This window comes from Struthio camelus, chromosome W, assembly GCF_040807025.1.
Source record: "Struthio camelus isolate bStrCam1 chromosome W, bStrCam1.hap1, whole genome shotgun sequence".
Classification (NCBI taxonomy): Eukaryota; Metazoa; Chordata; class Aves; order Struthioniformes; family Struthionidae; genus Struthio; species Struthio camelus.
This window is the reverse complement of record NC_090981.1, coordinates 35,160,696-35,185,151: the sequence shown is the minus strand read 5'-3', so window position 1 is coordinate 35,185,151 and position 24,456 is coordinate 35,160,696. Positions and strand designations below refer to the sequence as shown.

The 24,456-nt window shown below is 37.5% G+C and overlaps 1 long non-coding RNA gene across 1 annotated transcript; it reads left to right on the top strand.

The window, feature by feature from the left end:
* The first annotated feature begins 437 nt into the window (after nt 1–437).
* Nucleotides 438–21,470, top strand: LOC104150212 (uncharacterized). The gene is made up of 7 exons (XR_695526.2): nt 438–557; nt 10,827–10,975; nt 11,833–11,911; nt 13,110–13,202; nt 15,566–15,625; nt 17,955–18,005; nt 20,436–21,470. It is a non-coding gene; the product is annotated as an uncharacterized lncRNA (long non-coding RNA).
* The last annotated feature ends 2,986 nt before the right edge of the window (nt 21,471–24,456 follow it).

The following is a 24,456-nucleotide window of genomic DNA, read 5'->3' as shown; positions in this document are numbered from 1 at the left end:
TACATGAAGTTACTCAGCAAATTTATTTGATGAGTTAAGTGAGAATATACCTTCTAATTTGTTTTCATCCTTAATTATCCATTTATTCTTTTGATTCATACACGGTAATTTCATACCGTTGATTCCCTCTTGACCTTGTGCTTGTAACTGAATCCTGAGTTCTGGCTTGTGGCCCAGGAATATGTAGAAAATTGTTTATATTAGCAGCAAGCTGCCTTGAGCTGCAGTGCTTTGATTTAACGTTATAACTGTACTAAAAGTAGCATAGCTTTCCCATGTACTCTCTATTCTGTTCAAATCCCTTGTCATTATAACAGATGTTTGGATTATTGTTCTGTAAACTATGTCAGAATTTCAGTCTCTAGTATCTGTTTATTATTCTCCAAGGGTGATATTACAAATGTTCTCATGCACAGTTAATACTTCTAATACAGCCTGTCTTTTTCCCATAAAAGCTCTAAGGAGAAAGTTTTTGTTAATCAGAGTAAATATGACTAATTTTAGAAGCAAGGATTTTGTTTCAAGTGTGTTTGAGAAGGTGATTGCAACTGGAGGTGGTAGGTACCATTCCTTTTCCTGGTATTAAGGGAGGGGGATGTTATTTGGTTAAATGTTCTAACATGATCTGAAGAAAACCAAATTAAAAGTTTTAGATACTTGTATAAACAATTAAAATTGAAATACGGTCATTTAATTATTTTGTCCTGAAGCCATAATAGCCCTTCTGTAATTTTACATTAATAATCTAATTGCACGCTAAGTTATGAAAGGCATGTTTGCTGGAAGGACACATTTAACCTTGCTGCTATAGACTGTGAAATAATAATACTATAAGCTGATTATTAGAATGAGAGAGCAGAAGAGAGTGAGATTCTTTTGTAAAGATTTTAAAGATTTAGAGGGAAGCAGCTACTCCTATTCTAAGGAAGATGAACTTTTGTACAAATCCTCATTAGCTCCAAAAATAATACCCATTATTATGGAAAAGGCTTTTTTAATAATGTTTTTAAAGCTTGAAATATTACTTTGTATTTGCATTTTGAATTCTTATAGTAGATTGTCATGAGGCTGAAATGTGATTTCCTGAGGTGGTTTGATCCAGTTTGAGGTTCCTTGGCACAAAAGTCCTTGAGGTACCTTTGATTCTCTTTATTTTAATACACACACACACACACACACACTCCAGATACACTTCCATGCACATGTTAGATAGGCACACATATTTATAGTCTCACGTATAATAAAATCAGTATAAAAAAGCTAAATATTTTCTGTGTTTGGTAAGATTGCAGTGTCCTATTCACGTTTCTAGTTACATGAAAAGCTAAAGACATTCAAAACATTTTTGCATTCATATGGATAGGGTTCACGCTCCAGGTACAAATAGGTCTCTATGGAAAGAATTTATTTCTGCCTTTTACTTGGCATGCTCTTTTTCTTTTCTTCTTTTTTTTTTCTTTTTGTTCCATTTTGTTTATCTTTAGGCTGTATTATCATTTCTCATTGATTATGGGGTGCTCCTTTTTGGGTGGTGTGCAGCCCTAACTCCACCTGCAACGAATAGGATTTGTGAATTCTGAGCTCCTCTAAAAATACTATAGGAATCTCTTTTCATGGGATGAAAACAGACTCAAACCTAAAGGAGAGTCTTCATATCTTACAGGAAAACAAGAGGAGATGCAAATTTTAGGGGATTGGGGCAATTATCAACAAAACTGACTCACAGAGCAGGGTGCTGGTGCTGCTCTTAATTACTTTTGCCTAAAAAAGGGAATTTAACTACAGTCTACTTCAAAGATTTTGTTGGAATCCCTACACGTATTATGTTTGCATTTGGGATGAAAAAAACAAGGTCAGCTTCGGAAATGATGAATGCCTTTTTGCTGAAAGCTGTACTGAACGTCCTTGAGTTTAATCAAAACTATTTGTTTTTAGTCAGCTTTGCTGTTGTCTCTTTTACTCTTGTCCACTGATAGCTTGACATTAATGACATCATAAATCATGTGAAGTGGCGGCTAGGGTTTGGTAGCATTTCAAGTGTTTGTTGAGATGTCCTGGGCTATCTGAGAAGCTGGTGTGAGGAGGGATATCAGGCTGGTCTAAACCTTCAGCCTGCTGCATTGTTCTGTTGTTAACATCATGCAATGTGTATATTAAAAACTTGGAATTTTATCAAAGGGCAGTCTTTCTTATATGCTCAGCTGGTAGAAAATTACTGTGTGATTATTTCAAATGCTTTCCTCCACAATGTCAGCATGTTAGAAACCTTGTGAAAGAGATGCATATATTACACAGAGAAATATATCACTTTGGCTTGTAGATTCCTTAGTCACTTCTTTTACAGGAAGGCAAGGGTGCAAATTTGTGCTTTTCCCATCTCTTCATGATATAGTCAATTGGGAACTGAGGAATGTACCCAAGTTGCACAAATCTGTCATTTAGAGGTTTTTCTTTTTTTTTTCTTTAAATAGCAAAACATAAAACATCAGCACTTTGAAAATGTTTTCTTTGAAAAATGTTTAACTGTTATCAGTTATTTGTTTCAGAAAGATTTCACTGGATCATTGTATGTTTTATAGCTTGTTATCTGCATGACTATATTCTTAGAACATGCTTTCCATTATCTTTGTACTGTACTGTTAGGAGAATGGAAAGCTCATCCTTTGAATGTTATTTATTCAGCTGGATTCTGTTACATTACAACATGTTATTTGCAGACTACTATACAGAGCATTTATTCTGTTATCATCCCTTACCCTCCCGAAGTTTATTCATTGGGAAGAATTTCACTTCATTATGGAAAGAGGCCTCCAAGAAGTTGGAGGGTGTTTTATTCAGTCACTTATAAGAATACGTGTTTGAAAATAACACCTACTGTATGCTATGGGGTGGGGAGGCAAGTCACGATTTACAGTATATCGCTGCAGTTTCAATTCAGCAGTTCATCCCTATTTAGCAAATCTGTTAAAGAATGTGCTGGAGTCTCACTAACTGAAATGTATGCTTAAGGCTAAGCATTTACTTCAGCTGCTTTGTTTAAAACTGCCTGCGTGAATGGCAAACGGTGCTGGTAGCATAGCTGAGATATTATTGACACTGACTTTCTGAGGTCCAGATGTATTAAAAAATGGGTATCAATTCTTGTCCTCCTGGTAAGTTAAGAAAAATCAAGCTGGAGAAAATGTACTTCATATATAATTTTAGAAAAAGTAATCACTACATCTATATCACTGAATAGGTGACTTCTTTAATGGCAGGGGATTTTTACTGAAACATTCATAAGAATTCTTACCCTAGGACATGAAAAGGATCTCTCTTCACAGGATCATATATCCATGTTGTTTTAAGTTGCCTAGAGTTGGGAAAAGGTTCCCACTTAATTAGCTACCTTATTTGAACCAGTCTCGGGAGTCACCTGTGGGTTCCAGGTAGCAAGGCAGTGCTGAAGGAACAGCTCCCCGTCACCTGCGGAGCCGTGTTCCGGCAGGAGCCTGGCGAGCAACTTGAGGCAGTTCGCAATCAGCTCCAGTGTGAACCAAACTGCAGATCATGTACGTACAGTGAATGATGGTAATTACAGCAAAGGGTCTAGGGTATTATTTATTTCTCACTAGCAGACAGCACCTGACAGTCTTTGTATATCAAGTTGTTATTAAAATCCCATGTCTGGATGTTAAGCTGACTTATTTTATAACTAATCTTCTTTTACAACTAATCATGAACTATGTATAAAGTTTGGTAAGTAAATTCATCTAATTTGACAGGGGACATATTAAAATGAAATAATTTATGTCATAACATATACCATAGTAACTTGTTTTTGTGAATGCCAAATGCAGTTTCATTACTACGTTGGTGTAAACATCTTCTGAGTAATTTCAATCTTGTGTTAAGACTGGATTTGCATGATAACATATCATTTTATTACTTACAGAATGCATTTTCTGAGGATTTTTCATATAAATCTTATTCTGAATTAACATGCCACGCTGAGGACAGGGGCATGCGGAAATCTTTACTGATGACTGCTATCCAAGGAGTTTGTCACGCACCCTTTTGCTCTGTGCTGTGATCCTGAAAATGGGTAGAGCTCAAGCTGAGTCAGAAGAGAGCTCTCCACTGAACAGTGCTTATTTTCCAGTCTGTATTTTGGGCAAACATTAAAAAGAAAGTTGATTTTCTTAAGTATGGCACTTGCTGATACTCAAGTCCTTAATATATAGGGCAACTGATGATGTAGCTTGTGAAAACATGCAAGTAGAATTTTATTAAAGCAAAAACTAAGCTGTTTTCATTTGTTTTTAGGGTTGGGTTTCATCTAATTGGATATACACAAGGCAAAACAGAAGAAGTGGAAGAGAGGTCAGGTTTAAAAATAGACTACCCAGAGATCATTATGCAAAACTAGGTGCTTAACACTCAATGTAACAGTAGGTACTGAAGATCTTCAGAACATCTTGGAGTGCTTTAGCACTAGCTAGGATCCAGTCTATTGCTGAGAAAAGGAAAAAGTTTTGAGGTGACACTTTTGTTCTATGGATGCCCAGAAAATCTTCTAGGCTTAATGTAAATGCTTCCACATGAAATAATAGTACTTTTTTCCCCTCCACATCCTGATAACAAACATTCAACAATATGGCCCAGTAAGTAGGTTACAGATAGGATTATTACAGAATATGGATTTCAATGGGAACACTTGTCTAAGACCAGTTTTAACAATAGTACATGTGAAATCCTGTGAGCTGCTCATCAAGTCTGTGTGTCATATCACTAGTCTGTGTGTAAATTTGTTTATGGTTTATTTATTTTCTAATCTCCACCCCTACCCCTTTATCCTGTGCACAGTGCATAGGAAGGCTACATAAGGTGTGAAAGGAGGCCAGAAATCACCAAACTGGGTAAGCAGCAGATTTTTTAGTATGTTTAGCACATTTAGGACATGACAACAAAGCCTCTCCCCTTTTTTTTATTATTATTACTGAGATCGTTTACTCATCCATAATTTAGAGTATGTTAGAGGGTGAAAAAGACAAGATCTCCTTAACCAAGCAAGAAAACACAGCAACGTGTCATTTGCTATTTTATTACCACTGACTATTTGAAGAAATATTTAAAGTAACCGAAATAAAACAAATACTTATAAAATACAAGATCCCATTTTAAAATAGCTATTTTGAAATATAAATAGCCATTATAGTCCTATTTAGCACAAGAGCACTGACCGGTGTAAGGAAATCACAGGGGGTATAAGATGTATATATTCTACAGTAGTATTTTACTATAAAAGCATGGACCCCTGCTGGCATATGTAATTTAATGTGCAGCATGCCTCTCCTAATTCAATCAGGTCTCTACATCCGTTCTTTTATATTCCAATTGGATTCCATGTGCTAAAACCATCAAGATTTTCAGGATGAAATGAATGCTTGTATTAATCCAGCAATTTCCATTTAAAACACAGCATCGATTTGATTAATAAGGTTTGATGCTGAATAATTATATGGCAAATACATAGGATATAGAAAAACCACAGATGTGACCACCAGCAAAAGCCTTGTGGGAGAAGGGGGTCAAAGGGAAGCAATGGCCATGACTGAGGTGATGAATTCTTGGCTTTCCTCTTATGCAATTAACAAGCAATGCTTCTATTAATTTGCCACCCCTAGAGTCTTCACTGGTCAGATGTGTCAGGGTCAAGGGGCACAGGGGCAGAGCAGGGGTCAACATCACAGCAGCACTGAAAAGAAATGGGAAAATGAAAGAAATCCAAATTAAATCGTAGAATATACTTTTAGCAATATGTGGGGGGAAAACATCTTTTTAATGTTAAGAATCCTGTTTTAGAATAATAAAAATATTCTCTGCACATTTAATTCAAAGTAATCAATCTGAAGTGCAATGCTTGAGCATCCAATAAAAGAAAATCAATGTGGTCTCTGCGAGAGAAGACAAACAATGCCAGCTTTTACTAAAGGGATTATAGGTTAACATTTATTCAGTGTATTGTAATCTGATGTCAAGTGGTATAAAATCAAGCCAACAATCCATTACCACCCGTTATAGGCTAGGTGCTGATCTCATGCAAATTGACTTTTCATAGAACTTATTAAATCATTTCTGTGTTCTAGTCATGGAACATTTTTCTACAGCTGCTGAACTTCAGTAAATTCTATTTCATACTGGTACTAAGGAATATCAAAAAGACAAATATTTGTCATTTCAAAGCACAGTTTAAATTTTTTCGTGGTTTCCTTGTGCTTCCCATCATTAATTAATCAAATGGAATGTATTTTGTCTTAGATTAGTAACGAGCAAAAAAAGCATCGATTCCAGAGCCAGCATAAAGTAGTAGTTCTCTGACACTCCAGTTTTGTCCTGCATACCTCCCACAAATGTTATTAATTTTTAAGTATTAAGGCTAATAAATTGACAAAAATACAGTTTTTAAGAGATGCCTATGCATCTTTTAGAAATAACCATGGTAATTTGTAGCAGAATGGTTTGCAGGGAAGAAGGATTCAATGCAAATGTCGCCTTTCAGTTGGAATCTTTGACAACGAAAGGCCTAATTCTGTTCCTAAGCAAAATCAATTGGAATTTGCCATTGACATTAGTCAGAGTGAAACTGGACCCTTATGTCTGCATTTAATAAGCCACAGTAAAAGGAGTAAAGCCTTTTAAATGACATATCGTAAAAGAGGATTTGTATCAATCACATGCTTTTTTTTAGGTGTTAATTCATAGGAATATAGGTGTTTTGAACATGTGGCTAAAAATCACAATTTGTCAGGATGGTTGCTGGCTTTAGTAATAGCCATTTATTCTTATCAGCTGGAATGAGGACAAGTATGGTGCTCCTTTCAAGTCCTGGGAAAAGTTAGTAATCTTGAGTTCAACATAATATAAAATAGCTATAGGAGTTGTCGAAGTTAACATTAGTTTTGAAACCGTCTGGTTCCTTGTTAGGGTTGGGTCACTTTTATGTGTGTGGAAAAACATTACCACATGTTGGAAAATATTGCTGATATTCTGCAGATTGTATTGCACTGCAGCTCTCTACTACTTCAAAACACTTCAGAGTTCAATGGAGGTGGGAAGGGAAATTGGATGTGACACTATTTTTATTGTTAAAGCTAAGTTTGGTTTTTACCATCCTTGACACAACAGATCATTTTAGCCATGAAGTTCTGTCTCTCTTTTTTTTTTTTTCCTTTTTTTATATAGAACCGTCTAGTTCTAAAAGGAAATCTAATCCCTGAAATTCTCAGTGTCGTAGTGTTGCTCCTCTAATACTCCGAACAATGAAGGCTGTGAGAACTTTGATTATTTAAGTAATGGAAGATAAGAGAGAAATGATCCTGTGGATTTTGCAAAGATGGGAAATTAAGGCAGTATTGTTCTTATCCTTTGCTCTGCTAATTATTTGATGATTTTATAAGTCAGTGCACAAATTTCTCTCTTAGTTTCCCTCTCAAAAGTAGGAAAGCTCTCTTTTTCTTTATAGTATCATTTCAGCTTTCTGCATGGACAGATCTAGATTAGAATGACTGGGTTATAAGGAGAAGCCCCTTTTTAGAAGTTGATGCTAAAAGGCAGCTAGAGCCTCAAAATTCATTTAAATACTGGTAAATACAACAATTTCATCTAGAATTCTGTTTTGTCTCATGGAAGAAATTAAACTACACCACAGGGTGTTTGAATCCAGACAAGTTTGTTTTGTCAAAGGAATATCAGTCAGTTCCCGAATCAGGGTCAGGAGGGAGGGGAGCCTGCTAGGATCCTGCCTGCACAGAGAAGATGCATTTGAGTGAGAGGGGCAGGAAGGAAAATGAGGAACTCACGGGCTGAGAAAGGAGGGGAAAGGCAGGGAGTGGAGGGAGCGGAGGCTGCTTGGGGTGTGAGGAAAGGGAGATGGTTTTGACACACAGCTCAGAAAGCAGCTGTGATTTTAACAGCCTTTTCCCACCAAACTGAACCAAAGCACAGAGCCCTGAATCCAGTCCGTAGTCAAAGTATGTTTGATCTGAAGCTTGTGCTCGAGCCACTCCTCTGTTTTCCTTTGTTCTTTTTCTTTTCATAATCAGCACTTCTCTTTTCCAGCCCCACGGCTTTCTAAGTAGAGGGTATATTCTGTAGCAGCCAAAGCACCACTGTCAAAGTGAAAGCTGTCCTACAGAATTGAGAGCTTACCCAGTTTAACAGTCATTTTTGTGATGTCACCAGCTTTACCATGGAAGCTGCCCAGAACTTAAAAGGTTAGTGATTAGAACTTAAAATTAAAATGTCATACAAAAGTAGATAGTTCCTTTGCTAAAGGGTCCTTGTACTTAGTTCCTGATACTTCCTTCCTGAATTTCCTTTGCTTTTTTTTTTTTAATAGAAAATATTGATGTAGAAGACCCAAAGTGCATGAAATAATATAAAAATTAGAACGTGGTCAGACACAAACATCTGATGTGAGTAAGGGTAAAAGACCCTCTATCTGGAAAAAAAAGTGCTCTATTGCCTTATGCTAGCCTTTCAATGGAAAAGGGAAATAGTTTGACTTGGATAGGAAGGAAATCATAGAATGTATAGCATTAAAAGGTGTTCTGTTGTTTTTGCATTTTTGTGCAGAGGACCATAAAAGGTTGCCAATGGGGTATTGTAAATTGGTAGTTAACAGTGGAATTTAGATAGATATAACCAGTTAAAGGTGATTGAATATCAAGGGCTGAGTAGTGCTTATTATAGCTGCTGTTGAGAGGCTTCAATTCATTATTGTAACAGAATGGAACAACGTAGCTGCTGTGCAGGACATGGTTGTAGTATTGATTGAGTTTCTCGAAAGTCTTCTCTTAGGATGCAGAGTGCAGTCAAACATGCACAAACATCATTCAGTTCCCCTGATTCTGTCATGTGTTCCGTGTACCTCAAACTAAAGCAGCCTTAAGATACGGGAAAATGCCTCTTTAGTTGAAGGCAGACAGGGCTCTAAGCCTGACTCAAGGGGGTTATGCAGATGTGGTGACCTTTCTTCCAGAGACCAGATTTTACACTCAAATTGCCATTAAAGCTCTACATTCCCTAGAGGCCCACAGTCAACTTGTGTGTTTTCTCCATTAGGGTTAAAAGTCAGTGTGGCACCATGCCCACACTGCATGCTAAATGGAATGGAACATAAATAAACTGCAGAATGGCCTTCCGTCCAAGAGAAATTGCATCCTTTTTTCTTTTTTCTTTTTTCTTTTTTTTTAAATACAAGCCATTTGCTGTGGTGATAAATGCAATATCTAACTGGACTAGCGAAAGATCCCTTGCTACAAACAGCAAGTGTACAGGAAATGCTTCAATTCTCTCTCTTTGTAAATTAACTGTACAAGTAAGCATTAGCAAAAGCAGTCACTACCTGCATGCAATATCAGTAAATGTACTTTTAAAGTGCTGAATTGGAAATGCAATATGTTACCTCTTCCTTTGGGATAAACTGCGCCTCCTTCTTCCAGCTCCCCATCAGAACATTTGTGTGAGCAATTTATACGTTTGGCTAGATTCCAGCCTGCCCACTTTGTTCATAGTACATAGCATCTTTGCATTCCTTCCACATAAACTACGCAAGACCCTGGACTAAACTCTGATCCTTGTGCGTATATTACAGAGGAGCCTGTAGACAATAAAGGTAAAATTCTGTTCCTGTTAAAGCTTAATAGGAGTTACGACATTAACTTAATGCAGTCCTGATTTCATCCAGGATTTTTTCCACTAGAGGCTCTCTAGCCATTCTGCTACAGTGCTTCCTCAGTACTGTGGGCACATACACTAGCAAACAGATATTCTGCTTTTCACCTACTGCAGTAACCCACTAGCAGTGGATGTGGAAAATTGACTGGCTTTGGGAGGGAGCTGCAGAATTCCCACCCCATTGTAAAACAGGACCACAGTCATTGAGTCAGCCATAGGTGGACCCTCACCATCTCACTGTGCTGCTGAATGGCTCTCTTGTCTTTTGCAGACCTGGTATTGCAAAAATGAACTTTATACACAATGTGCACATGTGAGACCTCCATCTTGCTTTTTACGGGGCAAATATCCATCAGTCTATAAAAGGAGCAGGCAGTTCAGGATATTTGAAAAGCAGCATTTGAGGAAAGCAAAAGAAGCTGCATACCTCAAAGAAAAAAACTCAATCTTTATGTTTTCATATGTAAAACTATATTCTTACATCTATGAGTGGAAATAGTAAAATATTTTTTCTTTATTAGAAATTATTAATTATTAGAAGACTTTAAAAGTCTTCTAATTATTAGAAGACTTAATGGATTACTAATTATGAAGGTCTAATGACGTAACATACCAGACAAAGCTGTATCCCTGCAGCTCAGTAGGGATTTCTGAATGAATAGGGATGTCTATATGATGACATATTTTGTGACAGAGGTTTTGGAGGGAGCATTTAATTGAGATGTTGAGATATATCAGATGTTTCTATCCATAAGTTAAACATGTTTCAAAACTACTTAGAAGTAACTTCCTAGTGCTAAAGTGAATTTCCTATATAGGCAGTATAGGAAATGAGAAATATGGCTACTTGCAGTAGGTGATTCACAGATGTTTATCTTCAAAAAAATGTTATTTTTAAGGGAAGGTGACAACTTTCAGTTGATTAGAGATAACTTTTCCTTCTGCTACCCCCAAAATTATTGCCTCTTTCTTTGCTTATGTAAAGCTTCAGAACACAATTCCAAATTATTAAGGCATCTGTTGTAATATTAAAAGTAGTAAATACACAGAACTCCCATGCTTCATCTCAGCTCAATAGCAATAATAATCTGTAATTTCTGTTGTAGATCTTTCCTAGGATTGTTGGAATTACATTAAACACAAGATTTAAAAGAAAAAGAGAAATGGCTGCTTTAAATGACACCATGGCTGCAGTTAACAGAATTGGGTAGGCATGGACTTCAATGGAAAGCTGTACCTCTGAAGGAAATATCCTGTATGTACTCACAGTTGGAAGTTGAGTTAATTAAAGTATGAACGATATGCACTCTAACCCCCTTGTAAGCCTGTATTACAAGCTACTATTTGATATAAGGCTGCTTGATCTTGGCTCAAAGCTAAAAGAATCTGCATTTTAATATTTCTCGTAACACTTGAAGTGTTTGGGTGTCAAGGAAGGTGTCTGGTTTAAAAAAAAGAAAGTTAGTGCCAGATATATGGCTTTTTGCTGCATTTCCCAAAGCAAACACTATGGGGCAGCATAGAAAAAAATTGGTAGCATTCCAATTATGTTTTAATCAACATAATTCTGCAGTGGAGTTGATCTGTCGGACAGGACTGAAAAGACAGGAGCTCCTTTTGTAAACAATGCATAACATTCTGTAAATAGATTTCATTATATTGTTGGATATATTAGCTTACCTTTATAATGAGGTAGAATAGTATTTCAAATGTAGGGTACCAACTTTCTTTAAACTTCGTCATCTTGTCTTTCCCCAACAGGCTGTGTACACTGTAGACCACCTCCTTCCTTGGGTAAAACCTAATTCACGTTGAATTTTCCAAGTTGTTGAGAAAGATGAACTTTTTCTGTATGTGTTACCCCATTAGTAACGCTACTCTCAATCGCCCATGAAGCGATAGTCTCTGAAAAAAGTGTTCCAGATCAGCCACGGCAAGAGAACTGCTTGCCCGCAGATGCACGCAAGCAGAGATCTTTTGTCTTTTCTCTGCTGGCTCTTAAGTCTGCTGTCTCTAAGTCTATCATGATTATTTGAGAAACTTTTTTAGTATTTCTGGAAAGTATTCTCTCCTTTTTTGTTTATTATATATCTCAATGGTGTCTTTCTCCAGTCTTTCTTCAGGCCATTGCCATGACATTTCAGATCAACTTCATTTACTTATCACAAAAGGATCTCAGTGGGATTTTCTGGTGAGTGAGAACTGTTAATAATAGGTTTCCTGTTATATTAAAAAATCAGTAGGTTATGACTTAATACTGAAATGGAATGTCAGCCTTAATGTTGACTTTCGCGTGTCTGTCGGTCTGTTTCAGAAGCTCAAGGTTTTGAGCTACAAGAGTAGGTTTTCTTAAACAATAGATTCACTTATTTTGCACAAGGAACACCTTACTTTAGGGGGGGGAAAAGGAAGATTCTGATTAGTATTTATTTGCCTAAAAATAAATGCTAGAAAAAGGGACTCAAAAAAAGGACTTCCTAGATAGTAAAAATTATTTATTAAGAAGCCTAATACAGCTTTGAAAAAAATATTTAATTTATATGATAAATAGTAGAATAATTCCAAAAAACCTGCTCTAGCCTACTAGGTAGGTACTGTAAATATTTATTTGTTCATTCTTTTACAGTGCATTGCATTTATCCAGCCAAGCAGTTCTAAAGGGGTCGTTCTGGTCTACTAGGTTAATATAGAATGGCATGAACCAAGGTCTTTCCAGTCCCAGGAAGCTATTCAAATTTCAGTGGCCATGCCCTTTGAGTTTCGCTGATGTGAACCTTTGGGTAATTAGCCAAATTTGACAGGTTATCCTGTAGTTCCAGCACGGGCTAAATGGTGCTTTTAAAATTACTGAATTTTTGTGACCAAACACTAAATGAGACTGTCAAGACTGTAGACAGTAAAGGTACACTGTCCCCTCAGATTCTGTGGAGGGAAAAGCCATCTAGTCTCCTTATTCCCACTGTGTACTGTAGGGTGCCCACCTTCTCGTAGGTATATGCATTGTAAAGTAAGACTGAAGCTTAGCTTGAAAAGACCAGAAATATTTATTCATGTATTTTGCCCAAGTTAGTGAAAAACTGAATGAAAGAGAACAGAACACAATCTGGTATTGTAGATGAGATTTCAGTCCTAAATGCAGTCAGTTGCAGCAACTGCAAATCAATCTTCATTCAGCAGAGAACTGCTTCATGTAGTAAAACAGAGATAGGCAGGAAGAATAACACCACTGCTTCCTCCTTCATCACCCCAATGTGACGGATCCCACCCCTCAAATATTTGGCTTCCTTTGGCAGAAGCAACTATTCAGTGTTGCACTTCACAACAAACATTACAACTATTCCCAGTCACACCACTACTCCCAATCACACCTTCTCTCCTTTCCCTTCCAGTTTCCCTCTTACTGCCTCCACTAAAGGAGAACGTCTGTGCAATTCTGTGAGTTTGTCTCCCAACCCTCAAGACTGTTATGAGTCAACTAAGAGGTGTGTGAAAGGCAAGGTTCCTGTTGACTTCAGAAGAGTGATTTTTCACTTGATCAAAATGCAGGGGGGTGTTGGGATTCCAGCCAAACCTTTAGCTGGCCAGGCTTCAAAGCACTAGTGCCACTGTTCAGCGCCTGGCTTGCTCTACCATTTATGCGTGTGATCAAGATGCTATAATTCACTGAGTAAAAAGCAGAATTATAACATGAGAGCAGAATCATCTAGAGATGATGGAAATGCACTTTTTTTTTTTTAATTAATGGGATTAAGAACGTCACAGTTTCTTGGACGGAATGTTAAATCCGATCACGTAAATTACTTTTTAGTTTCATATTGATCCACTATGCAATAGCGACTATTGTTATATGTTACATAAATAGCTGTATTAAAAAAAGACTACAAAGGTGTCCCAGTTATCTCAGAACAATTAATATCCCACAATTTTAAAATGCCAAAAAAGAGGGTACCAAAAGGGTACATGATTCATGACATACTAGAATTCTCATGTTTTGCTTTGTAACAGGATGGCATTTTTCTTTTACTAGATTGTAAAGGGTACAAAAGCTTCCTTCCTTATCTTTCACAACACAAAAACAGCCAACCTGATTTTAATACATTAATATTATAAAATAAACACAAGGCAGGCTCCTCTGAGTGCCTGTCACTATATGCCAAGTTACCAGAGTACGTTACTGTAGCTGCCTTAAAAGTCTGTGAGGAATAGGGACTTATATGTAACAGAAGTGCTAGTCCACCCTAAATACGCCATTATAATCAATATAGGTAGCATCAAAGAAAAGAACACAAATGATTAAGAGACTTCTGCAAACTTGCTAACTTTTTCACCCTGTCAGATATCCAGAAATGAAGAGGTTGAATTAAACAACACTGCATGGTAGTATTATAATTAAGGATTTAAAAGCAGTAATATGTGTCTCTGTAGATGAAACAACAACCTTTAACCCACGTGAGAACAGCTCAGAAAATAGACATCACGTGTGCTTGGAGAACATTATGTCTGTTCCTGCTGTGTGGCTTTTTTAGGACTAGTAGGTTGATTTTGGCAACCTTAAATCCATAAGAAATACCAGTTTTATTATACCTTTTACAAACATTAGACTTCAGCTATCAGAGCTTTGAAAGCTTATTTATAACAGCCCCACCTACAGCCACTAACCCTCATTCCTTACCTAGGACATAATTAGACTTCTCCAGATCCCCATTAACCTGTTCCTTTGATCTCTGTACTGATGATATGCAAAGCCATCCTATAAGGCCTCATCTCTTGCTATTGGTTAGGATTTTTGATATCTGTATGCAGAGTTCTGAGGAAGCAAAATCTATTGAAGATTTTCTCAAGCTATGGACAAATCCAGCTCAAAAGACCAATTTAAAAAAATCCACGTATCGAGTGAAGTGTCTTCATTAGGGTCTAAGGCCTAAAAGAAAATACCAGTCCAGGGAAATTCTGAAGGTCTGTGACTGACCTTTCTTTGGTTTTAATCACTGAAACTCTCGACAGCTTAATAAGTTGAAGGTGCTGGATCACAGTCTAACTTAATAAGGCCCACAGCAGAGCCTTGGCCACCTTTGATTGCTCCCATAAGTCTTAGCACATCTGGTACTCTGTCCTTGGGTGAGAAATGTTTTCCATAACTTTCCTCATGTTCGCTACCCTGCATATAAATTGTTTTTATTAAACCGAGAGTGATACAGTACTGTATATTTGTGTGAGCTTTTGCAGTTTTCAGCTATCATCCTACCGAGAGAGATGATTGTTTTCTCCAAAATAGAATTAAACACGGTTTATCACAAGAATCTTCTTCGCTCCCCCTCCCCCCACTACTTATTTTACTGTGAATCACATGGGTCAACCTAACCTTCAGCTGTGACACAAGATTAAAGAACTAAAGATTGCAACAAGTCAGGTAGGAATGATCTGCAATGTGCGGTACTTGTTTTTTTTAAAAATATAATACTGAGGGCAAGCACAGATTTGGGCAGGAAGCTTTCTGTATTTAAGGAAACAAAAAGCCAAAACCTAAGGCTAACAATTTTTAGAAGTTTTTTTTTTTTGTATGCATAGTTTAGCTGTAATGTAAATAAATGTAGGATGTGAACTTAACGCATGTAAAGTGTGGTAGCGTATGAGATAATTGTCAATATTTTAATGATGGTTGCTGTGTATGACTGTTTGGCTGTACTATATATATCTATACACACGTGTGTAGGTAAATAAGTATTTTTGCAAAAAATCAGGAACTGCTTTGCCTAAATCTGGCATTCCTGCCACATCTAATCTCACACAACCTTTTGATCTTTTATCTCTCTCCATCTACTTGTTTCTTTTCTGTTTTATTCAGGTCTTATTCTGTTCACAGTACTGGGATATTTAAGCAACTTCAGTTCGTGTTTTAAACAATGTAAGTAATATTTGTGATCCATTTTCTCTCTCATCCTCTTCCTAGAAAAGTGCATGCAGAGTAGGTTTCAGATAGGTTTGGGTTGCTGTTGTTTTGTAATACATGTTGTAATATATTTATTTCTTGGAAAATCAAGATGACAAGATTCATCTTGCCTTGGAAGTACAAGATGGTGATATTTGCAAAGGTCCTTCAGCTGGTTTTCTAAGATTTGGTTCCACGGTCTTGTACAAGCCCTTGAGAAAGTTTTATTTTGTGCACAGGCAAGTTTTAAAAGTTAGATTTGTGGATTTATATGCACATAAGCCAAAAATGTAGCCCCATGAAGGAATACCAAATTAGTAAAGGTATAAAAGTGTCCACTTATCTTTTTTATCCCGTACTCCAATAGTACCTCTCAAAACTTGAATGCTAAACCATTAGGGAAATGTGTAGTTCTTATTAGGGAATTGTAGGAAGGGTTGATGTTTCGGGGCTTTTTTGGGAAGGACTATTCTGAATTCAGGTTCTGTGCGGAGTTCCTAGTCCTTTCTGAAAGGCAGAACTAGCTAAATAATGGCAAATAGTCTCAACTTATTCTTTCACAATTATTGACAGAAAAATGTGTTTTACAAATGATGAAATAATATGTTCACAAACAGCTGATCTGAAAATAAGGGGATACATAATTCATAGCAATCGGCTCTACTGTGGTTGTTAATTGATTAGGTTGTTGACTGGTTAGAGTCCTTGTGCACTATTACAAGATAACGCCTTCCTGCAAGTTGTTTGATCAAACAAACAGGAGCGACTTCTCCCTAAATTTTGCCGCATTCCTTCAAAACCTTAAATGACTTGTTATTAAATATGCATGTACATGAGTAACCATATTCTTCTAAAGAAAGGGCTTCTTACTAAACAACGTACAAGAGGAAGATATCACTATAACAATGGCAGAAATTTCATGGAGATAAGAATGGCCATACTGGGTCTGATCAAGGGCTACTTCCCCAACTAGCAGTGGCTGTAAGGGGTGCCCAGGCAAGAGTAAGAACAGAGCAAATAAGTGTTCATCCCCCTTACTACTCTCCCAGCTTTCATTTTCCTTCTGCTCAGAGACTTTCCGAGTTGGATGAGATTTCTGTGTAAATACTGTGTGAATTTTATATAATCCTCAATAGATTTTTCTTCTATAAAATTGTTTAGTCTCATTTGAGTCCACCTAAACCTACAACATCCCCAGGATTCTCTGGCAAGAAGAGACCTATTTCCAATCATACCTTCTTTTGTTCATTCTGACTATTGCTCCCACTGCTTCTTTGATGCCTCTGTTTCTTTAGAAATGATATTCATTATCATTAGAAATGATGGTGAATAGTCAGTCTCTGTTTTCCCTCTCTGTGGCACTCGTGGTTATGGAGACCTCTGTCAAATCTCCCCCAGTTCAAGTCTCTTTTCCAGACTTCTGCTTAGTCTTACTTCATATAGAAACTATTCTGTGCTTTCAGTTATCCCTTTTGCCCTTATCAGGACCTTTTGTAGTTCCACTATATATTTTTGAGAAAAAGAGACCGGAACTGCAAACAGTATTTAAGATGCGGCTGAGCCATAGTCTTATACAGTGGCATAATGATAGTCTCTGTTTTGTTCTCCATTTTTTAGTATTCCTAACATAGGATTTTATTTTCTGATTGCCTCTAAGCTCAAATTTTCATGGAAACTCACATGGGAACTTTACTCTATTGAAATTAAGTTTCTGAACCCTATCCTAGTTTGCTGTTAACTTAACTGTCACCCCACTGAACTGGTTAACTGATCAACCTTAAGCCAACCAGCTCTACTCCATATTAATTTTCAGAGAGGATCCTCTTTCTTTCATGAAATCTTTCATTGCAATCTTTTTTTTTTTTTTAATAACGTTGCATTTAGGGGTAGGGATAACAGGCAGTTTTCATCAGACTCTGAGAAAAGTATTCCACTGTTTTCAAGGTTTCAAAGATCTTTTTGCTAGGTCCAGACATCAGACAATTACAGGTACACCCTGCTTTGGCTGACCCAGCAGAGAAAAAAAAAAAAATCACTGCCTTTTGTGATATCGGACATTATGCTGAAAGATATAAACCTTCTACGAGAGCTTTTTCTTGCCAGTTCAGTATTACTAACAACCTCAATGTTATCATTTTCAGTGCAGGTTTTATATTTTCCTATCCTACGAGAAATGAGCAAGGTAAAAACCCAGTGGATACAATTCCTGATCATTTATTTTATAATAGTTACCTTACAAAGCAATTATTCTTATAGTTGTTTGACTGTTTTTCTTTCTGTTCTTTTTATTGATGCCTGTCACCAGTAGAAAATTCACAGCTCATCCAGACTGAAGTTTCTGAATTCTGTAATAAAGGTAAGAACATTTTTTATTTAAAAAAAAATAGAAATTGCCTCGGTGTTAGTTTAACTAAGTATTTCCTGATATCAATGTCACTGAAGGCTGAAAAAACTCTGAGTGAAGCCTTTGTAATTTAACAGCAGACTTGAAAGGGATGTATGTGAAGTAATGTTATTTGTAATCAAGCAATAGATCAGGACTATTAGGGATTTTGGCCTCATGCTTTGCTTCGTGTGCCTTGGACAGTCATTTAGTTACTTTGGTGTGAATATATCCCTGAAGTTAGGGTGGGATAAAATAGAGACACCTAATTAAGATCATAATTGCTTTACGTTCCCTTACTCATCAATGGAGAGAGAGAGACCTCTGAGAGGCAATTCAGGTTTAAAAGACAGGTTTACTTGCCCTTTGATGTCTTTCTCCAGTGACTAACTGGGAAGATGAGGACAACAATTAAGTGCTTCTGTTACATACCTAAAATTAGCTAAGATGAATCTGATTTTTTTGTGCCTTAATTTCCTTTTGTAAAACAAAGTTAAATTTGTGTAGCACCTGGCCTCACTATGGTATGAATTTTAGTGGTTATAATAATGCTGATTACTGGCAACAACTGATTCACATAACATAGAAATTATCTGTGCTTGAAAAACCTGAATCACTAAGATTCGAAAAAGGTTTTTTTTTTTTAATTCCATATATTGTTGAATGTGCCTAGTCAGAAAGCAAACTTGTTCAATGGTTTCAGGAAAGCCGCTCCTGTGAACCCACTTAGAAGTACCAAAAATCATGTGATTCTCAGATGAATTTTGAAGAATCTTGAAGATATTAAACCCTTACCTGCTCCAACTCCTTACATTGCAATACTTACCACATTACAAAATCTTCCCCACGAAAAAAATGTCCGTTGTCTTCCCAGTTATAACACTGCCATTGTGACTATTACCCAGAGCCACAATGTCACTGGTGCAAAGCACAGCCACAACTGCATTACTACTTGTACATACTACATACATGCTAGTACACTATTACTGGACCCTGTTAGAACAATAGTCTTACCAAGACTGTTTATGGTGGCATGAAAATACGAGTGCATATGAGCAATGGACTGCTCAAGCTAATTCCTCCTGCATCCTGCACTGCTTAGTTCAACAAAACTCTCACTCTTTCCCCCTCTCTCCTTTTGCTCTCTATTAGCAGCTGCAAGATTAATATTTTTTTTTAAGTCAGGGGAGTTAGGTTGGAGGATCTCCTCCGTGCAGCTGCAGATATGAGACAGGTTTTAGCGGCTGAAGTACAAAGGAGGGGAAAAAGCTGTTTAAAAAAATATCACCTGGCTTCTTGCCATATGAGAACTTTCCTCCTTTTGTTGGAGGGTTCAAGGCTCTCTTCTTTTTGTTCTTTTGGGTTTAATAAAACCTTTTGTACCTCTTCCACTCCCTCTCCCCCGGGTGGTCTGCATGGCTGCTGATTGAGGTCAGCTGCAAGAGATGTAACGTCCTGAGTACAGTATAGCAGCCTTAATTCTGATGTTAGACTTACAGCACTCTTGAGGCTTGAGAGATTATTGTTTTCCTGGCTGACTGACCTCAGCCAACAGTTGTTCTGGTCACCCAGTGAGAGCCCACCTAGTGAAGGCATTAGAGGAATGCTTTACACATGCTTTCTGAGCAGAAACAGTTTTGCTTTTGTAAGGGAGGGGCTACATTGGTAGCCAGGGTGTTGCCGGTACACAAGGGAAGCTCACTAGCCTTCACAAGGCTTGGAGGAGGTTTTTGGCTGCCCGGACAGATGGAGACTCCAGAGCCCAGAAAGCTTCTGTGAGCAACAGTCCGTGGGGTAGAGCTGCTGTTGTTGTGTGGGGCTCTAAGGTAACTGAAGGGGACAAGAAAAGATATTACACTCATAAGCAGTAGATTTCCTTTCCCCCCCAACAAAGAAATCACTTTGTTCTTGAGCACACGTATTGACATCCAGCCTATTGTGGATACTGCTGTCCTATTTCCATTTGTTTAACTCTTAAGGTGGGAAAGGAGGTGATCTATTTGCGAATCTAATCAATCATTCACGAGTCTGCTTTTCTCTCTTATTAAGAGCCAGATTGGGGAATAAAAAAGCCCACCTTTCTTTTACGTTTTCATTGGACTTTGAGACCAGAAACACAGCAGTATATCTGTCAGAGCTTTGACTCACACCAACTGCCCTACTAGAGGCACACACACTGAGCAGAAGGTAGGCAGGTACTAGATAATAAGTGGCTCCATACTGAGCTATATGCAGTTCAGTTTCCTGAAGGCCACACAGTGGCCTAAATCATGAAATGCTGAGTTGTGAATCTATTGTGGGGATATGGGAGAGAGAGGGGGAAGGAAAAGCAGTTCCTCATCATATTTCTGACTGTAGGAAGAAGAAAACAAGAACTTTCCTTTTTTTGTCATCCTACTGCAGGCACATATCTCAGTGCAAGTCACCACTCCAACTTCCTGAAAGCACAAAGAGACCTTCCCTCCTCCAGCAAATATTGCCATACTTCTGTGCCCTCTCTCATCTTTGGAGTAATACATGAGCTTTTTTACAGTAGGTTTGGTTTTCAAAGCTAGGTTTAAAAATAAACCAGAAGAGAGAACAGATGGGCTCCAACTCCAGCCTAGAGGAGCTTTCCCTGCAAAGGACTTGGTATATATCAGGATCCCGGTGATAACAGGTTTACAACGGGCAAATCACCAGAAGTCTTTCTTTCCCCCCATGTATTGTCTACCCTAGCTAGCTGAGGGGCTACCATGATGCAGGAGAGCAGGACTATAGTTATGAAGTCCTTCATCTGACAAGTGAGTTCCCCCTTATTTCAGTTGCTTGTTCCTAATCTTTTCTCAAACATATCCTTCCCATATGCAGCAGCTGCTTCCATGTGCCCCTGTAAATACGGGAACAAGAATTTCATGCTGCTGGAAAACACCTTCTAGTTTACTTGCAGTTCTTACCTAGGGTTCTCATTAACATTCCTTACTGTTAAGACAGGAAAGTTGTGAAATGTTTTCCAGCTTAGAGTCACAGATTTAAATGGTTTTTAAAGCCAGTAATTCAACAGGAGTGTTAACCTCAGTGTTGGACTAGTTGAGTGGATTTTCCCCCTTGACTTCAGCATGCCAGGAAATCCAGCACAGGGTAAATATACATAACTCTGAGGTCATTGTTGCTCAGATTTTGATGTGTCTTCTGTTCAGCTGTTGACTCCAGATAGATCAAATCCTGATATTGAACAAGCACTGCTGCTGATTTAACTTGGGGCTTTTAACATAGTTTGGGAGATTTTGAGTCTTACAATATTCAAGCTGTTAAGCAACAGAGCTACTTGGATCAGTCATTAATACTGTGTATTTGTGGCAGGGATGGGAAGGGTCCAGAATTGCACTGGCTTCTTGGTGTTTTGAGTGCAACATCTGGGAGTGTTGCAAAGGTGAAACAGTATTTACAGGTGCTGGATTGTGGGAAAAAGAAGGAAGGTTTATGGGAAAAAGCTCACAATGAAGTGTCCCCTCAAGAGTCCTTATTTTTAATTACTGCTCTGTATTGTTCCTGTCCACCTTCCCAACTGGCTCAGCAAGCTCATTGACATCCTTGTGGCAAACATGTAGCAAGAAGAAAAACTGAACTGCTCTCAGATGGGATGGAATCACAGAACTGCAGTTTTAAAAACAGTGGATATTTGCTATTTAGTGTGTCCCCTCACTCTCTGGCTGGGAATACAGGTGAAGAGTGGTCCTCAGTGAGCAGCAATTCCAGAGTTATAATCCCAGCTCTTAAATTTACTCCTCATGTGGCCTTTAGACAAATTACTTTTCCTCTCTAGCTTGTTTTCAATATTTTTTAAAAGTGTTAGTAATACCTACTTGCCATAGACATTACCTTTGAAACTGGAAAGTACTTTTCATACAGCATATTTATTCTTGTATCTCTCCAGTAATCTGCATCTCTAAGCAATCTCACTAAGCAATCAGTTCTGTGCGTTGTTACTGAAAAACTTACAGAAGAGGGAGATCAATACAAGACTGAATCTCCACACTATCTGTATACAAGGGTATTTGGGATGGAGATTAGCGCAGTGAAAGCATGTCACATGGTTGTGTTATTTGCTATGCATGTATTGGCAGTACCTAAAAGCCCTAGTCAAATGTGAAGTCACCATTCAACTTTACGCTTATCTATAACAAATGGACACAGCTTCAAAGATCTTACAGTTTAAGTGTATTTTGGAAAGCACTACAATGAAGCAATTTTCTGGAAGACTGCATTTCCTAGGCTTGCACCCATTTCAGATAAAGGCACATTGGAAAGTTTAGCCTGTGAATCAGCATAAATGCTTGGTCTGACCCAAGTATTTAATAATTGTAAAAAGAGATACCTTGCGTGCAGATTTTAGCAGTGTGATACAGCCAACCCCTTACTGGGACTGTACAGCAGGGTTTGGTCCACATGTGACACATTATGAGGAGTGCTAGAAGACAATTTGAATGCTAGAGGACAATCCTGAGTAAGGAAAAATCGAAACCACCATGCTGTGTTTTCAAAGGAACTCTTTGAAGCCCAGCTTTTAATCTTGTGGTGTTTTGAGTGCAAACATGTGGCATATTTGTACTTAACCTTTCATCCAAATGTTTTATAAGATAGTTTGGGGGGATTTTTCTACTGATGGCGTGCAATTCTTCTACAGAGACCCTGGTAATTCTGAAAAAAAAAAATTGCAGCTTTTTCATAATCAATATTAATTAGCTAATTAATAATAAATAAGCAAATAAACAGATGATAATATCTGTAGCTGTTTCACAGTTTGTTTTGAGAAGAGTTCCTGTGAGACTGTGCTATGGATAAAGGCAGTGGCCACCTTATACATAGACGTCTGCAAAACCCAGATATATGTTTTTGAGGGTATTAGTTAACATAACATTTCTTTTAACTCCCATAGGAAGATATTTCCTCACACTCCTTACCACTGAATATTATTTTGCTTATTTTTCTTTGAAGATTATTTTATATGATTTTCTTTTATTTTTAAGTAATAAGATCATTCTGAACATTTTTATGTAGGAAACTTTGGATAAGAAATATACTGGTCACAAAGCAGAGAAAGAGAAGACTGAGAAACCATGAAGACAAATACATTCACGTATGGACAGTGACATTTTAAAAGTTGAATCATTTTCACTGGGGGGTCTCTCGACCCCTATCCTGAAGTTCTCCTTTCGCATTTACAGCAGGCTTTTTTCCTTTCCCACCCATAGTGAAGCTATCCTTCTTTCTCTTGCTGTTCTTCTGAATCTGTTCTTTACGTGACCTTCCATTACTATCTCTAAACCTTAAACCTTTAAGTTTTAACCTGCATGTATTCCTTCTGTAAAAGAACTTCTGCACTTCTGTACTGATCATGTTCCACACTCTCCTGCTATCTCATTTAATTCCTTCACCTAGGATGGTTTGCTACCATTATATGAGAACATGTAAGACCTTGTGTTCTGTTAAAAGCAGGCAAAAATGACCATTTGCTATACTATGTCATTGAAGTGGGGAGCTGTTTCATAAATTTAAGTTTGTGCCATCTGACGGTTCAGAAAATCCACATCTTCCTCTACTGCATATTATCTATGACATAAGTAAATAGTGCTATCAAGTGTAGTCTAAGAGCTCCCAGTATCTGCCTGTTGGGAAGCTCCAGGGTTCATATTGCTATTACCCCAAGAAAGCAATATATTCTATATCCCAGTACGATACGAGTTTTGCAACTTCAGCCAAGATCGACCATCTCATGAAATGGGAAACTTTCGTTAGTAGTTCATACTTTTTCATAACTAGTTAGAGACTGTAGTAGTAGAAATGGGATTGAACTGGAATATCAATAGTGCATTGAAGCAAAGCTTAAGAAATCCTATAATTGATTTGTTTCACTTTAATTTTAATACTGAGAGCTTACATAACAAACTCTTGGAATTTAAGGGCTGGACACTAATGCAGTGGACTGAGGGAAAAAACAGACGGCATCTATGAAGGGGCAGCCAGTTTTTGTTGTAAATTATGTAAGTAGACTATGAGCAGAAAAGGAGGAAGTTATCCTCCATTAAAATAAGAGCAAAGCAATCACCCACAAACCAAAGTACAATAAGCATGATTGAGGTTTTTTTTTTTTTCCCTGGGAGTTAGCAACCCAGGCCTTAATATTTATAAATCACCCTAGTTTATTTGAGAAGACTCATTTGACTAAAAGCATTCATCATTTGCTTAAGTAGCCTTTTTTCCAAGAAGAAAATATTTTATAAATGAATGTTTAATTTTGTAGAACTGTGCAAGCAAATATGTTGTTAAACGAAATTTTAAAAGAGTAAGTTTGGCCAGCTAAACCTATGCCAGATCTATCCATCTTGCCAGTATAATTCACTTGCTACTGTCCATATCTTTCTCCTGGGTAGATGGATAAAAG